The sequence below is a fragment of the Periplaneta americana genome, chromosome 5 (genome assembly GCF_040183065.1).
Source record: "Periplaneta americana isolate PAMFEO1 chromosome 5, P.americana_PAMFEO1_priV1, whole genome shotgun sequence".
NCBI classification, from domain to species: Eukaryota; Metazoa; Arthropoda; class Insecta; order Blattodea; family Blattidae; genus Periplaneta; species Periplaneta americana.
Window position 1 is genome coordinate 158,647,349 of NC_091121.1, and position 16,967 is coordinate 158,664,315.

Sequence of the window (16,967 nt, forward strand, 5' to 3'; positions counted from 1 at the left end):
TTTGAAAAAAAAAAATATATATATATATCCAATGCAGGATTGTACTAAAACCGATATATATATATATATATATATATATATATATATATATATATATATATATAAACCGTTTTTAAAGATAGATTCAAACAGTTTTTTGCAATGTATTTGCAAAAGCATATTTTACAAACTGTCTGTAACGGAATTTTGATATTAATCCCTACGTTTTTAAAATAAACAATTAAAATTTAATAACAATTTCCTGATTTCCTTTCTTGCAAACAAACGGACGTATTTTTAAAATGCAATCAATTAACAAAATTTTGTTACAGAGAAAAGTTTCCTAATAGTCTAAAGAATGTGTGTTCTAAATTTCATGCATGTATCTTTAATAGTTCAGAAATGATATCAATTTTTGTCTGGCAATGTAGCAAAAAAATGAAGTTCCTGGAAACAGATAAAAGCGGGCGTGTGATTTAAAAATCTATAGCGCAGGAAGTTTAAAAATGACGTCTCCACATCCGATAAGCGCACAAATACCCACAAAATGTTATGAAATGTATTCCACACTTATCAAAGGTGTTTTAAAGAATTTTTTTTGTGAAAATTTAATTTACCGAAAACAACATTAAAAATGGGCGAGTGATTTAAAAATCCATAACGCAAGAAGTTTAAAAATGATGACTCAACATCCGAGAAGAGCACAAATACCCACAAAATGTTATGCCATGCAGTCCACACATATCACAGGGTATTTTAAAGATTTTTTTTGTAATTTACTCATTTTTCACTAAACATACCATCCTCTCCCCTTAATTATGTGTTATCTGGTGAATTACGGCTTTGATGTAACGAGCATGCGCAATGTTATGTCTTTGGAACTTGGAAATTGTCGGCGGCCCATTCTTTTTGCCGTTAAGTGTACGTACATTAAAAAACACTAATTTCTTTTTAAATTTGAATCTTATTTTTGCACCAAAAACTTAATATCTCGAAATTAGCCGAGTCTGCCGTATAATCATATCCGCAAAATCCTGAAATAGACTTTTAAAGTATCACTACAAATATTTGTCGACCGAGAAACTAAAATGTATCTCGAAGATTACACACGTTAGCCTAATTCCCATTATGAGATTTACACGTTCCACTATCGAAGTCCTTTTTTTTATTTGTCCGAAAAGTCTCGCATCATACACATGTTCTCAAAATATGTTCAAAATGATCGCCTCGGAGATGAAAACATGGCTGGAGGCAGAATTCCTTGTTATTTACAACTCGGTGTAATTTATCGGTCTCAATGGCATGAAGACCCTTGTTCAATCCTAGTTCATAAATGTGCAAGGTCGCGAATCGTTACTTGGTATACCTGAGGATTGAAGTAACATCAGAAAACAAAGTCAAATGGATGTAGATCAGGCAATCTGATCCTCTGCTGCCAATCCACCTATCGGAAAAGGTGACGTCGAATGAATGCTACATGAGTAGAGCACAATCTGGTAGAGCACCGTTAAGTATAGAACACACCCTATTCGCCCACCAGATGAAACTTGTGTATAAGCTGATCCCCCAACATCTTCAAGTAGCCTATATTTTACCAGGCACTGTATCCATAATAACCTTATAACCTTTTCTCTGGAGAACGGATGTGGATTCTCGGAAGATAATTATTAGGCTTATCTGAATTATGCTTGTTAACTTTTCTTCGCATTAAGTTTATTTCGTTGGACAATACAGGAAATTGTCATCTGTGTCCATCTGATACATGAACCATTCACATATTTCCATCCAACTGTCGATGCCACATGATTCAGAACGTGCAATTTATCCGGACGGATGCTCTCTTTTTTCAAGATAATTATTATGGATAGCGCACTTTGTGTGTTCGGTTCCAAACATGTCGTAAGGACTTCTTTGCAATGCGTAAAACTTCGCCAAAACTATTTGACGAACTTCCGGTAAGATATTTAGTTGTCCTGATCGCGGCAAATATTAACTGAATGTTGAATTTGCAAAACGACTTAAGTCCACATCTTCGGGATTCTGAGTTGAGAGCATGATTATTTACTGTGTGCAAGGGGCATCGTATAGTAGCACAATGACTTTAATCCACGAGTTTTGTATAGTACTTCTTAGCAGGAGAATATGTTGTAAAGGGGTAAAACGACTTTAGTCCTGGACTTAAGTTGCTTTGCCTGTCAAGTACTGTAGAAACTTATGTAATATGTAATTTTAATCATACAATCGGCTGACAAAATGTTTTTTGTCTCTTGTCTTTGGTAATTCTTTAGATGTGAAAATTTATTACGTTTGAAGAACAGAGCATGACAATGAAAAGCAATATGCTCAGTAAACTTGTAGCTGAAGTAAAAAATATTGCAAAATTGATCCAAGTTAAGCATCGAGAGAGAGGATTTTCTTGCTGTCACATTTGAGTCCATGAAAAATGTGTGCTTGCCTGAATACCAATTCAGGGTATTTCTTTTATTTTAGTAGGTTATTTCACGACGCTTTATCAACAACTTAGGTTATTTAGCGTCTGAACGACATGAAGGTGATAATGCCGGTGAAATGAGTCCGGGGTCCAGCACCCAAAGTTACCCAGCATTTGCTCATATTGGGTTGAGGGAAAACCCCGGAAAAACCTCAACCAGGTAGCTTGTCCCGACCGGGAATCGAATCAGGGCCACCTGGTTTCGCGTCCAGACGCACTAACCGTTGCTCCAAAGGTGTGGATTTCAGGATATGTACTACCGTCCCCAGCTTACCGTCCCAGCTTTCTCTGTGCACAACAATAAAACTAGTGAAATGTCCTTTTGTTCTACCATGAGGGAGAGGTCAAGAAAAGTCTTAATGAGGTATGTAATTTTCTCCTGCACACTACTTCAATAACTGTGTCCCATCCAGTATACTAAGAACTGTGGTTGTTTTGCGACAGTTGTCCTGGACAAAATAAGAACAACACACTAATCTAATTCTTAATGACAGTAAGTGCTCAGAAACATTTCTTCAATATCACACTTTTCTCCATCAGAGGTCTGTGCTCTTGTGATTAACAAATTGTTCAAAATAATGTTGTTCAACAAATTGCAATAAGGTTATTATTTATGATTTTGGTATAAATACACTTAGTTAAACATGTTTATGTGTCAGTAACATACAATAATTACGACACAGGATTGAAGTTAATTTGCTGAACAACTTACGTCCTGAAGATAATTACATTTTTTATGACCTGAAGAAGAGTACAAACTTATGAATTTTTATACTAAAACCATTTCTCTTACATATAAAAAATTATATTGTAACAAAATATGGTTCAGCGAGGCCAAAACAGTTTTCTCTAATTTTCTCAAAACTACTTATAGGGACTTAAGTCGTTTTGCAAATTCACCATTCAACTGATCCCATTGATTGTGAGAATGAGTTGGCGTACCTCTCTGTCGAGGTAACGCCTATTGAATTCATCAGCCATCACTCTCTGTAATCAATCCCCACGATCGACGAGTATAAACAAGGTTGACCTGCTAATTAAAATAAATAATAATTATATACCTAAATTTATTCATTTAATATGAATTAAAATAGAGAGATGAATTGTCGGTCTCTGGATTGCGCATGAAAGGAATTCTTTACAATCTCAAAATTAATGGTCCCGAATTTACACATGCATTTACTCTTTGTGCAGATACATGCGATTAATTGGTACAAATTTACAATTTCAGTAAGCTACAGTAACATATTTATAGGTAATATTACTTCTCCATTTACAAAAATTGGAATTTTAAGGTGAAGTGACATGATACAATTGATTACATTTTGCTTTTGTTCATTCATGCGTCGCAAATGTGTTTATGGCCCGAAATGCTGATCCTATATTTATATTTCAAATTTCAAATTTATTTGTTTAATACATTACACTTGAGCTACATTAGGCATTGCAGCCCGAAGAGCAGAAGCTCGTGCTCGGGCGCAGTTCCGATCAGTTATACAAAATATATCACAAAATTACTGTAAGCGAGTTCATTGAGCACAATAACATTATAGTAAAGTACATACAGTATGTAATAATATATACAAATAGAAAATAGAAAAGTTCATGAACATTAGAATATCAAAAGAATATAAGAGGAGAGAATAAAATAATAAGAATGAGGCTCTCAATAGAGGGTATGTCCCACAAGGCTACAAAATTTAGTATTACTGGAGTTTTTAAGTTGACGAGTGTGTGCATCAAGCAAGCTAAGTAGACTACTTGACTGAGTGTTCAAGCGATTCTTGTTTAGTTAAAACCGGCTTTAGACCGCAAATGTACAGCGTATGACATTTTAAGGCTAGTTTTCACATAATTATTAGATTTTATTTTACTCAAATAGCTCAATTTTATCTCCTTGAACCTTTAATTAGACGCATTTAAGAAAACCCTCACACTTCCGAACAGGATTTAATTTGACATATTCCTTGCGTCAGAAGTCAAAAGAAAGTATGCGCGAAGACATAGATTTTTTTTTTTTTTTAGGTTACGGTTGATTCATATGTAGGATTGTATGCTTGTTTTAATTATGGTACTTTGGAATTACAGAGATGGGTGGTTGTGTATATTTTTCGATATTCGAAGTAAGTAGTGGCAAAGTTGTGTGACAATTTTTTCTTTTGATTGGTGGTGAAGAAAGCGAGGAAAATGTATTTAAACTCGCTGTCACTTACGTTAAATACTGAATCCCACTTTTAATATTGTGGCACCCTTCTGGAACGTTCTGGTCGCGTTAGAGGGTTGCACGCGCATCTATCGATAAGGAAGACGCGGGGAAACGGAAACTCGAGCATCGGTAGGAGCTACAGCGCAGTAAGAAGCAAGGGGACGAGAAATTCGGTGACGGCAGAGAGCGGGGAGAGGAAAGGAAGCATCTCGAAGCAGATCTCTCTCGAAGATTCCGAAAGCCACGCGAATCGAGTCAGTCTTGAGTCTTCAAGTCTACAAGTGAGTCTTCGAGCGAGGAAGGCAGCCTTCGAGAGCATCTGGAAGACCGGAGTTCGACGTGAGGTGGACGGCAACTGGGAAGACTTGGGTTCGACGTGCAGTGAACCTGAGTGAGTCTGTAACTGTGGCAGTGTCCAGACGAATCCGGCGTAGTTCGGAAAACTTGAGTTCGATGTGCAGTGAACTTGAACAGTGCGCTAGAAGTACTAGCCAAGGCAAACGAACTGTGAACTGAGAACCGACAGTTTTGTTCTGCACATAGTGCATTATGAATATTAATTGAAATTAGGAGTACTATACTCCAATCACGAGTAATCTCTGGGGAATGAGACAAAGCGGGGTAATGCTGTGAATGAATGTTGATGACATAAGGTCACACACGTGGGTACTCGTATCTCTATTGGCTAGCTCTCACAGCACAAATGATAACATTGATACACAAATATTTATACTACCCTAGTTACAAAATTAGATCACGGTTAATCTCCTGGTCTTTTAATCCCTCCATACAGGAAATAACATATGCAGGAGAGCGCATGTTTTTTTAAACTGACGTTATAACATTAATATTATCTATTTCGTTCTAATAGATGACGCAATAGTAAGCACATTCCTTTCACGGTTGATCTCCTGGTTGGAGAACAGTATATTGTTGTTTTCTCAATAATACACGTCGTGTATTGCCATTGTCGTGGTGTAGAATGCAATAACGGCTATTGTGTTGCTGTATTGAGTGGAATACCCATTGTTGTAGGGTGAATTATTAAGAATAAAAGTCACATTGTTGTCGGGTGTGTGGTGGTTAAAAAAGAAAATAAAAGTTACAATATCATTTTGGTATATTGTTCAGAAAGAGGAAAATTTAGAAAGATTGGATCATACATCTCACCATATCTCAAAATGGATATTTTAGACTTACTTCTTCTGCCTTCTGGGGTAAGATTTCCAGTCATGTGTTCAAGTTCTGACAGAGGAGATGTTTTCTTATTAATATTTATTTTCAAACGTTTTCTCAGATCTTTATTTTTGGCGAGATCTCTTCGTATAACCCTAATTAGAGGACGCAGAAATCTCATTTCAGAAGTGTTTTAAGTTGCTTTGCTGTTATCACAGTCTAACCGCAGGAACCATTAGCTTTCACGGTAACGCTCGAGTCGTCAGGCGTGGCAAAATTATATGGAATGAGGATAAAGAAGGTTTGAAGAAGAAATGCTTTTATAGTTTCATAATGTAAACAAGCATTGCTTCCTCATTTTGAATTAAATTTGTTTCTCGTGGAAATATACAGCGTTCCCCGGATCTGCTAATAAGAAAGGTGCATTTTTTGGCGAGCGTATCGAAGCGTTAAGTGCATTTTCGCACTGACTGAATCATTAATTAGGTCCGGCGAGCTGACAGAAGCGTCCAGTTCGGCAGTCATGCGAACAGCAAGTTCGCACTGCTTCTCCATTCGAATAAAACATGTTCCGATGTGCGCATCACAGAGCAGTGTAGTGTCGTAAATATTTCCACACGTCGGACTTCCAGTCTACCTCACATGAGTGCAGCTTGTTAAACAAGTTCCAATTTGAACTTTTAATTATTTCCCAGGTCATCGACATAAATCCTCATTATTCATTAATAACAGACCTGGATTTTATTCTCATGTCTCTTTCGTTTTAGATATGTTACATTTTTAATCTGTTCTAACATATACAATTTATTTAATTCATATTCAAGTAACAGGTTAAATAAATAAATACTACTACTAAATACTACTACTAGAATCCAGATAACTAAAATTCATAATCAACTTAGTAATATTCAAAATGAAGAGTTTGCGGGAAAAACGATGAATGTCACATTTCTGTTAAGGTTTAGATAATGATCTAATTGAGTCTATAACTGCAAGATGTAGTGCTGTTTCTATAGAAAATAAAGGAAAGGATTACTGTATTCGTGGTGATAATCCTCCTTTTAACACTTTTCATAAGAACAACATTAAATTTCGTAGTAATCCATTGAATTAGATAATTACATCAACCTTAACAAAACTGTGACATTAATCGTTTTTCCCGCGAACTCTTCAATTGTAAAATTAGACGTACCACAAAGCACTGTTTTTGGGCAAATTTTATATTTACTATATAAAAATGACTTGTTTAAAGTTAATTTAGAAAAATACAGTGGCATTTTGTATTCATATGCTGATGACACAGTTGTAATTTATAGCTTCTCAACCTGAACTAGTTTATACGACAGTGCAAATAATAATGGTATAAATGATATTTAAAAAAAATGAGTAGATAACAATTTTCTTTCACTGAATGTTTCCAAGACTACTTTGATCCCATTTTCTTTAAACGAAAGTCGTTTACTACAATTAAAATCTTGTGATAAATGAAATGTAAAAATTCATAATGCTTTTTGTTCATACGATGCGTATTTTCCGGGCTAGAGGGCCGTGGTCTGTCGGTGTTACAACCAAACGTTTCGTCCACTACTCCGGTGGACAGACCACGGCCCTCTAGCCCGGAAAATACGTATCCTATCAACGCCGGCCGTGAAAGCCTACATTTTAAGTTTTTTGTTCAATTAGTGATGATAGCAGATGTCCTATACTGAAGGAATCTACTCAAATTAAGTACTTCGGAATTATTGTTGACTAGCATTTAAGGTGGATTAAACATGTTTCTTCTTTATGTAACATACTTCGTAAAACAATTTATAAATTTGTAATTCTTCGCTCTTACATTCCTACAAATATTCTGCGATTAGCTTATTTAGGTTTAGTTCAATCTGTCATCCAGTATGATATAATCGGATGAGGAGGGGCAACACATATGCTAACCACAATCGGAGAATCCCGCTATGTGCAATTGTTGCTAAGAATCTTACAATTATGTTCAAGGCCGAAAGCGTTAAAGTCTTTTGAAATCCTAAAAAGAAAATTTTGACATTTACTGCACAGTAGGACCTTTATTATTCGTGGTGATGAAAGGGGTAGACTGAACGGTTAATCGAAAAAATTGGATAATCCGTACATTACAATATTGCTGTATTGAGTGCATAATACACTATCTACCAAAACATAATTGGGCACTGTTTTTGCCTCTTTAGAACCTCGTGGTACCACCTTTTGTTGCTATAACAGCAGCCACCCTGTCAGGCATGCTCTCCACTAGTTTGTGTAGGATATCCAATGGAATGCGTCGCCATTCATCTTGCAAAATGGCACTCAGTTGGACAATGGATATTGGCCCCATGTTTCGGCGACTACTATTCAGTGGTATGCAGACAATAATGTTCACCGGTTGGACTGGCCTGCACGGAATCCTGATCTCAATCCAATTGAGCACCTTTGGGACGAATTTTACCGGCGATTGAAGTCTCGGGAGATGCGGCCAACTTCCATTGTCCAACTGAGTGCCATGTAGCAAGAGGAATGGCGACGCATTCCAGTGGATATCCTACACAAACTAGTGGAGAGCATGCCTGACAGGGTGGCTGCTATTGTAGCAACAAGAGTTGGTAGCACGAGGTTCTAAAGGGGCAAAAACAGTGCCCAATTACTTTTTGGTAGATAGTGTATATATTCGTAATTTTCTCCATGGTCTTGTGCTTTAACACGCTAGATAGTGTATCAGAAATTCACTAAATCAAGTCTCGTTAACAATGGGTTTTTAAGGGCCAAGGAAACTCCTTTTGATGACTTTCTTTGGAAAGATACAAATATTAGAGGTTGAATATTTATATACTTTATACAATTATAGACACTCATGTACACAAGATCCTTCGCACGAGCCTGTACGGCCATTCTTGATATAACTATACAGAAAGTAAACAAAAATAATACTAATCCATAATAAAATAGTAACATCAGTTATTATTATTACTACCGTTATCATTAATTATCACAATTATAACTAATCTAATATCATACCAAATTCCACAAAAATAATAAAAATAAAATAAATTGAAGATATGAAAGAAAAAAATACACAGTGAAACATAGACTATATATAAACAATTCAATTGAATTCCTTATTTATACTACAACAAATAATAAAATAATAAATATAAAGGTCATACATAAAAGAAACACACACGCAATAAAAATACAAACAAATAGAAAGAAACACAATAAATACAGAAAGAACATTATCCCCTAATTACCTCATTCGCTCAGTGATAATACTACTCATTGCAACACTAATAAACAACTCTTTCCCTTATTTCCTCGGCACCCTCCCCCTCGGCCAGTTCCACCCTCAACTGTCGAACTTTTTCCAATAAATTTTTCCTGCACTCTCACAGAATTGAGCGTTATTTAATATATCGTATGTTGCCAAGTGCCCCCTGCTAGATTTAATAAAAGACACTGGCAGGAATCGTTTCCTCAGAGCTTCTGTGGCTTCGCATGCGATAAAATATGGTGTGATGTCTCACCTCTACCGCAAAGAGGATATATTCTCGCCCTCTCTTCGTTGACGGTTTCAAGTGCCCTCCAAGCTCCTGGACGAAACCAGGTTAAGCCCAGTCTGCCTTCTCTGCTTCTTCCATAGAGATATACTCGATTCCCCAATACTTTATTCACTTTCTATTTTGTTCCTTTTATTAATTCGCTCACAGTTGTAATTCTAATCTCATGTTCTGACACTAGATGAACCACAGTTTCTATTTTCCCAAACCACTCAATTACTTGCACTTCTTTCGTAGCACAACACGTTTTCTTTTGACACTCGTGAAAGACATTTTACATAGAACTACTCGAACAGTAGACTCTACTGTGTAAGGGTGGAGACTTATAATAATACTCTAGAAAAAATACGTACTAATACAATTTACAATGCTTAAATTTTTTGCAGCAAAGAAATAATAATAAACGAAAGAAACACAGTTGGATAATTCGACAATCAGCGACGACTAATCAGGGTTCTATTGATGAATTTTGATAAGTCCATTCTTTCGTATTGCTCATAATATTTCGAGATAAGGAAATAAGTTCCTTTAATAACGAGTAATAGGGTAACCGAAGCCTTACCTAAACATTTATATGCACAGAAATTCGTGAAACAACAAATTATTGTAGCTCAAGGAATGTTCTCAAAATGTTGCTTACACTTCGTCTTGTTGCTGTTTCTTTCAGAGACGCTTCAAGCACAGTTCGCAGAAGCTCGCCTTTAAAGTGGCTAATTACCTTACATCCCGCATATTCAGATAAAACCTCAAACATATGACACCGCAAGCTAATCTGGATAGCCTGAACGTAGAATAATAGCATGCACTGTACATCGCAGTCGTAACGATGTCAAAGTACGAGGCAGATAACGAATTTGGGTTATGCAATTTTTTTAGAATCCAAGCTCAACAATTACACTAATTCTCATGTAAATGTAGTGCATATATTTTCTCATGGGGATAATTTCGTTCACGTAATGTACTCGAAATGGGTTTATTTGAAATAAAAGAAAAAGCTGATAAAGTTCAAATCAGTCAACGATTTTGTTCGTTACTATTTTTACTCAGACTGAACTAACAAATGGAAACGCTCTGGTTCGTGTAACTAAAAAGTGTCTTGTTAAGATAAATTAATCAAAATGTACCTAATAATTTATTTATTTTCCTACGGTGTTAACGTAATTGTAATTCCCTTCAGACAGATGATTGTGTGTAGAGAGTGAAGAGATACTTTAAAGCAACATCGGTCATTAGTTGTAATTCTATCTCGCTTCTTGGCGAAACACAAAGCTGTTTTCATAGATTCGCAGTAATAGAGTTCAATGCAATGAAAAATTAGAAATAAAACCGATTGTATGATTTAATTCAGTGAGCTGAATGGAAAAAATAATTCTTCATACACTATTTTGGAAAACTGTAGTCACAGAATTATTGATCTCACTGCTTATACGTGTGATTATTTATTAGTTGGAACCAATTTGTATGAAATCAAATTAAACTATAATTTTATTACGGAAAAATATTTATATGTAGTTGAAGTAAAATTGAAAATTCGCTTAGAATTCAGTGATGTCAACGAGAGCGCAGACGTGCTCATAGCCCGTATGCGCTGATCAGAGCACGTAAGGCACGCAGGTACAAGTCACTGGTGAACACAAGGGTTGTACATCACACATTGACGAAGAAGTCGTTCAGTAAGTTTCACGCTGACTAGACTCTTAACTTCTTATGTAAATGAAAAATGAGGTGATGCTCTTTGTTGATTTGTGGAAATTATTTAGTTACAAAGACAAGCAGTGTCGAACGCCTGAAATTATTAGTTCATCTACAGATTGATATAATATTTAAATTAGTTTGTTTTATTGACATCAAATAGTAGTAAATGTATGTGAAGATGTATTGTGGAGCTTCTTCCTCACAGGATTGTATTTATGTTTACAGAATAAAGTACAAACAAAAGTGTGTGCTGCTAATGGCGTAGACCAGCCGTGGTGAAAAGGCCATGGTGCGCCGAGCCACTGTGTAAGCTGCAACGTGCATAGCACCTATGGAGGGAGGCGGACAACCGAAGGGGAAGTTAATGTTTAGAACGTGTAACGAAGAAAGAAATGAACAAAAAAAACATAGGACACATCACAACCTAAAATTAACTGTCTTCAGAATGTCTCTGCGACAAAGTTTCAAAATCAGGAATTATGTCACTTACTGCCAATCGTAGTTGATCATGAAGGTATTTATCTGTCAGTCGTGATCTAAATTTGATTTTTACTATTTTCATTGTTGAAAATAATTTTTCGCAAACGTAAGTTACAGCGAACATGGCTTCAACAGAGCAAGCGAAAGAACGAAGCTTGAAATATTTATTTTTTTCCAAAGATTTGAAAAGTTCAATATCTCTCAAATCCTTACATCTAGCTTTCATTTAACGTCACATTGTAAATCTGTGAGTTTAAACTGAAAATCTAACCGCATTATTCGTACATCTGCTGTAAAAAATCGACGTACAGAGATGATGATGATGATGATAATAATAATAATAATAATAATAATACTAATAATAATAATAATAATAACACATAACCTTTCAATGTTTCATCAGTAACATGTAGTAACTTATAATGCCGTTTTATGTTATACAACCGTTTTCCTAGTAATATTTGTGAACAAATCATACATTTAATATTTTCATCATATTGTAAGCAAAAGAATGCATCCTCCCATCCTACTTGAAACTTTCGTTTTTTATAGAGGTACATGGTTTCGAGAGAGATATTGCGACGATACGCCACTCGCAGGTCCGAGACAAATACAAATAGAACGGAGTTTGACTCCAGTGAGTGAGAGGGTGGGGGTTGTAGGTAGGAAGCGAGAGAAAAGCACTGCGAGCCACAATGTGCTCGTGAGTCGCATTTTCGCCGAGGCTGGCGTAGACTCGTTACATGTCAGTTACGAGTTGTGTCTATAAATTGTCCAGATTTTCGTACATAAATTCTCAGTTTGACGATGTTTCATACCATTACGATATCCTTTGGTTAAGCCAAGAAAAATTTCTGTCCAGGTATTTTGAATTGCGTAAATATTTATCAGAATTCATAATAGAAAAATAGAGACAGTCCAGAACTAGTTGACTCTACATGGATCGAGGAACTTAACTTTCTCAAGGATACATTCGAGCATCTGAACGTTTTGAATTGGAGATCACAAGGAAAGAATCAATTAATTTGTGTCGACAGATATTGTTAAAAGCTTTCAGATGAAGATTTATTTGTGGATGTCACAGCACAATTTTGATAATTCCAACGCCTTCAGTCACTGAACTCCCGTTCAATAGTGTAAAATACTGCAATGTTTTAAAAAATCTCTGGGAAGAGTTCCAAAGACGATTTTTAAGTTATTGACCTACTCCAGCTCAAGTTGAATTTGTTTTGTGATCCTTACTCATCAAACCCAGAAAATATACCAAGACAGTTACAATTGATTTCCTCAATTGACAAACATCGCAAGTCCAAAATTTACCGACTTCGACTTTTTATCTAACAAGTTGTGTTTTACATAGGCTATCATTCTATAGAAAAAGAATATCCTAAGTCCGTCTCTAAACCTATATTTTTGGATCACACAAATATTTATTTCATAATGCAAGCCTATATAGTTTCTTTGCGGTCCTGAAAAATTTACTTCAATGGACTTGGAATGTTAGCCAATTCAGGTCTTCCATTAGAAATTATTTTTCTACAGGAAACAACATTTCACCGGACGTAAGAAGACTGGGGTCGGCAAATAGTACATTATGCAACGAGCCTATAATGAAGGTAATTAAGAAGCGAGTATGGATATTTATGAAGCGAGCGCAAGCGAGTTTCATAATTTTCATACGAGCTTCTTATTATTATTATAGACGAGTTTCATACGACTTTTTATGCTCGACCATATTTCTAACTTGATATTATTAATTTTCTTTTTATCTGACCTTGGCCAATGTCCCGTATGTTGTGAGATGTGCGCAGACGCGAAAGTATTGATTTTTTCCGAGGAACAGATGTTCACATTGACCTTGCTAGGCCATAAGACCCTACAAAGATAACATTAAAATTAAATTAGACATTGAAAAACGAGATGACAAATTGAATTTATTTCAATATTATTTACAATTAACGCTAATTATTATAGTAACAGAACATAACCTTCTGCAACAGTATTGGATTTCCAGCCTCCGTGACTTTTCGCTAATTCTCTTTCGATTGCATATCCGAGAATAATCGATACTTGCGGGTTTATAACGGTAGAAAGCTGACCTGTCATTGGCTGAACAGTTGTAACCTGAGTCGTCATTGGCTGAAAGACCTGAACTTTAATGAGTAGGTGTACTTTAATGACATACATTAAAGGTCTGCTACCAGGTGTATAATTACTACATTTCGGCATGGTCGAGCATAAAATAAAAAAGCACTTCAGAATTACGCGAGAAGTCATGAATTCAAATTTGTTTCTAGAAGTGTGATGATGCTCACATAAGTAGTACACGATTATGTAACAATTACATAACAATTAGGCTAATTATTGGTCTCATTATGTAAAACTGCTTAAGTTAAAGAAAAACTATGTTTATTATTTGTTATATCCTACTATTATATAATCATTTGCATTTATTAGAGAGGTACATGTTGCAAAACATGCTTTTATTTCCTGTTTTCTTGTATGAGCGTAACACATTATCTATTACTGAAGAGCAGTTTAATTTATCTTGCAGTGGTAGGGCGATAAAGTTCATTTTGCTCACCCCTTCTTTTTACCGCTACTGCTTGCAGAAAAGATTCATTGCAACCCGTGCGCGCTTGGTAGCACGTACCAGTCTTTCACGTGCTCTGACCTTGACATCCCTGGCTTAGATCAATTCAAGATGCGATATTACTTTCTAGATAGATGGATTTATTGACCAATATTATACATACAGATGTACTACATTATCATAATTTTCTCTTAAATCCAATGCACGGGTTTCTTGACCGTACGTGCTGTGTAAAACAAGTTTTACTTTGTAGGTTTCACTCCCCTCACCTATGATTAGATCCAACCACTCTCCAAAAGAACACACAGATTAATATAAAAATAAAGAATAGTAGATCGTCATTTTTGTTCATATCGATAGAAAAAACAATAAAGAATCATTTATCCCTCTGGCGTATTTCAACAGCGTCGGCGTTGTTTATGTAAATTTAATTTAAAAACCACCAATTTCAAGCCACTGAACAATGCGAGGAGATTGCAACGTCGCGTCGTAGTCAGAGAGGGAGGTAGAATGTAACTCACGTAGGAATACAGTCCTAAGTTCGTTGACCTCTTACATCTGTATTACGAGAAGAAAGAGCAGTGTGTTAGCGGCGATGGTATCAGACTGCTGAAACTTCCAACTTAATTTTCTAACTAATCGTGCATTTAATCACAAAACATAATATAGGTTTTCTATTCACTTAATCGTACCCTATCATCCCTTTCAATCTGCAAGATTATTTCACTTTCACTCTGTACACGCGTCTGAATTATTTATTTCATGTTATTTTCATTTAATGATGTTACTTCAGTAAATTTTAAAACGTTAAAGTAATCATACTTAAAATTATATTTAAAATGTCTTAGTCGTAATGCTACATCTTCCTCTGTAACACCTCTGGAGTAACGGCCAGCGCGTCTGGCCGCGAAACCAGGTGGCCCGGTTCGAATCCCGGTCGGGGCAAGTTACCTGTTTGAGCTTTTTTCCGGGGTTTTCCCTCAACCCAATACGAGCAAATGCTAGGTAACTTTCGGTGCTGGACCTCGGACTCATTTCACCGGTATTATCACCTTCATTCCATTCAGACGCTAAATAACCTAGATGTTGATACAGGCTCGTAAAATAACCCAATTAAAAAATACTTCTTGAATAGATTTCTCCTGTAAAATGACAATCAGTAGGCGTGTACGAAATATTTATTTTTTAGTATTGTTCAAGTCCTTGTAAACGCTGTTGCTTGACACTTTTGTTGAAATTCCATGAGAACGTCAATATACTGTTCCAATATTCAGTATTCCAATCTTCTAATATAATGACGATGCCCTTCTTATGTATCTTGTAATAGTGATCTGGTTCTGTTCGTGGCAGTAGTCGTCCGATCTTATGTATGTATGTATGTATGTATGTATGTATGTATGTATGTATGTATGTATGTATGTATGTATGTATGTATGTATGTATGTATGTATGTATGTATGTATGTATTATTATTATTATAATGTACCGAAGTACATATGATATTTCCATGCAGGTATTCTGCGTCATCATACGATGAAAGAGTAATGGAACGGAGAAAAATTCTCTCCGGCGCCGGGATTTGAACCCGGGTTTTCAGCTCTACGTGCTGACGCTTTATCCACTAAGCCACACCGGATTCTACCCCGGCGCCGGAAGAATCGTCTCGGATTATTCCGTCGGATCCCGGCCAACTAGTCACTCATTACGAGTGCACCTCAGCACATGTGTGGACTTCGGTCCTAAGTTCATAGATATCTATGACGTAGTGCAGAGGGCGGCCACCTGAGGGAACCCAAGAGTTGGAGCTTAATCTAAGACGATTCTTCCGGCGCCGGGGTAGAATCCGGTGTGGCTTAGTGGATAAAGCGTCAGCACGTAGAGCTGAAAACCCGGGTTCAAATCCCGGCGCCGGAGAGAATTTTTCTCCGTTCCATTACTCTTTCATCGTATGTATGTATGTATTTACACTGCAAGTGGGCAAGCACCCGATGGCAGTGGTATACACAATATAAACAATACAAATAAAATTATACAATACACAATACAATTATATATACAATATAATAAGAATACACAATACAATTTAACACAATAATTACAATTAATAATAAAACATAAAATAACCTAATTTTACAATACAACCTACTTATATATAGGCCCTACATAAGTTTCAATAGTCTTTTACTTTACTCTCATCTCACTCACCGTAGTGGCACTATGACTCATTTCACTGACACTTTAGAACACATTTCACTGACACTCTATAACACATTTCACTGACACTATAGAATACATTTCATTGACGCTATAAATTATCACTGATCGGAACTATTCACTGCACTGTAAAACCATAACTTCACTGACTCACCTCGCTTCACTGATACAACAGTTAAAATAAGTTAAATAATTACACCCTTATGCATACTTATAAACAGAACTACATTTAAGCTAAACATTTCTAGTCTAAGGCCCTCTTACACGCTATTTTTAAATAATTTACAATTCAAACCGAGGGAGTAACTCGTCAAGCTAAATAAATGCATGTCACCTTAAAAAATGAAATGTTAAATGTCATTTTGATTTTAATTTGCAGTTAATACACAACTTTTTAAGTTACCCTTGAATCTCCTTAAGGAAGGACAGCCCTCAAAGACCGCTGCAGGTAGGTCATTCCAATCATTTATAGTTCTATTTAAAAATGAGAATTTACCAACATCCATTTTCTGTTTCCTACATTTGATTTTAAAATCATGATCGTCCCTGCCATAGTACATTGGTTTT

General features: G+C 35.9%; 1 protein-coding gene across 1 annotated transcript in view; it reads right to left on the minus strand.

The window, feature by feature from the left end:
- Positions 1–16,967, minus strand: part of LOC138700254 (neuropeptide CCHamide-1 receptor-like) — a 1,055,160-nt gene that overhangs the window by 135,292 nt on the left and 902,901 nt on the right. The gene's annotated exons all lie outside the window — the stretch shown is intronic.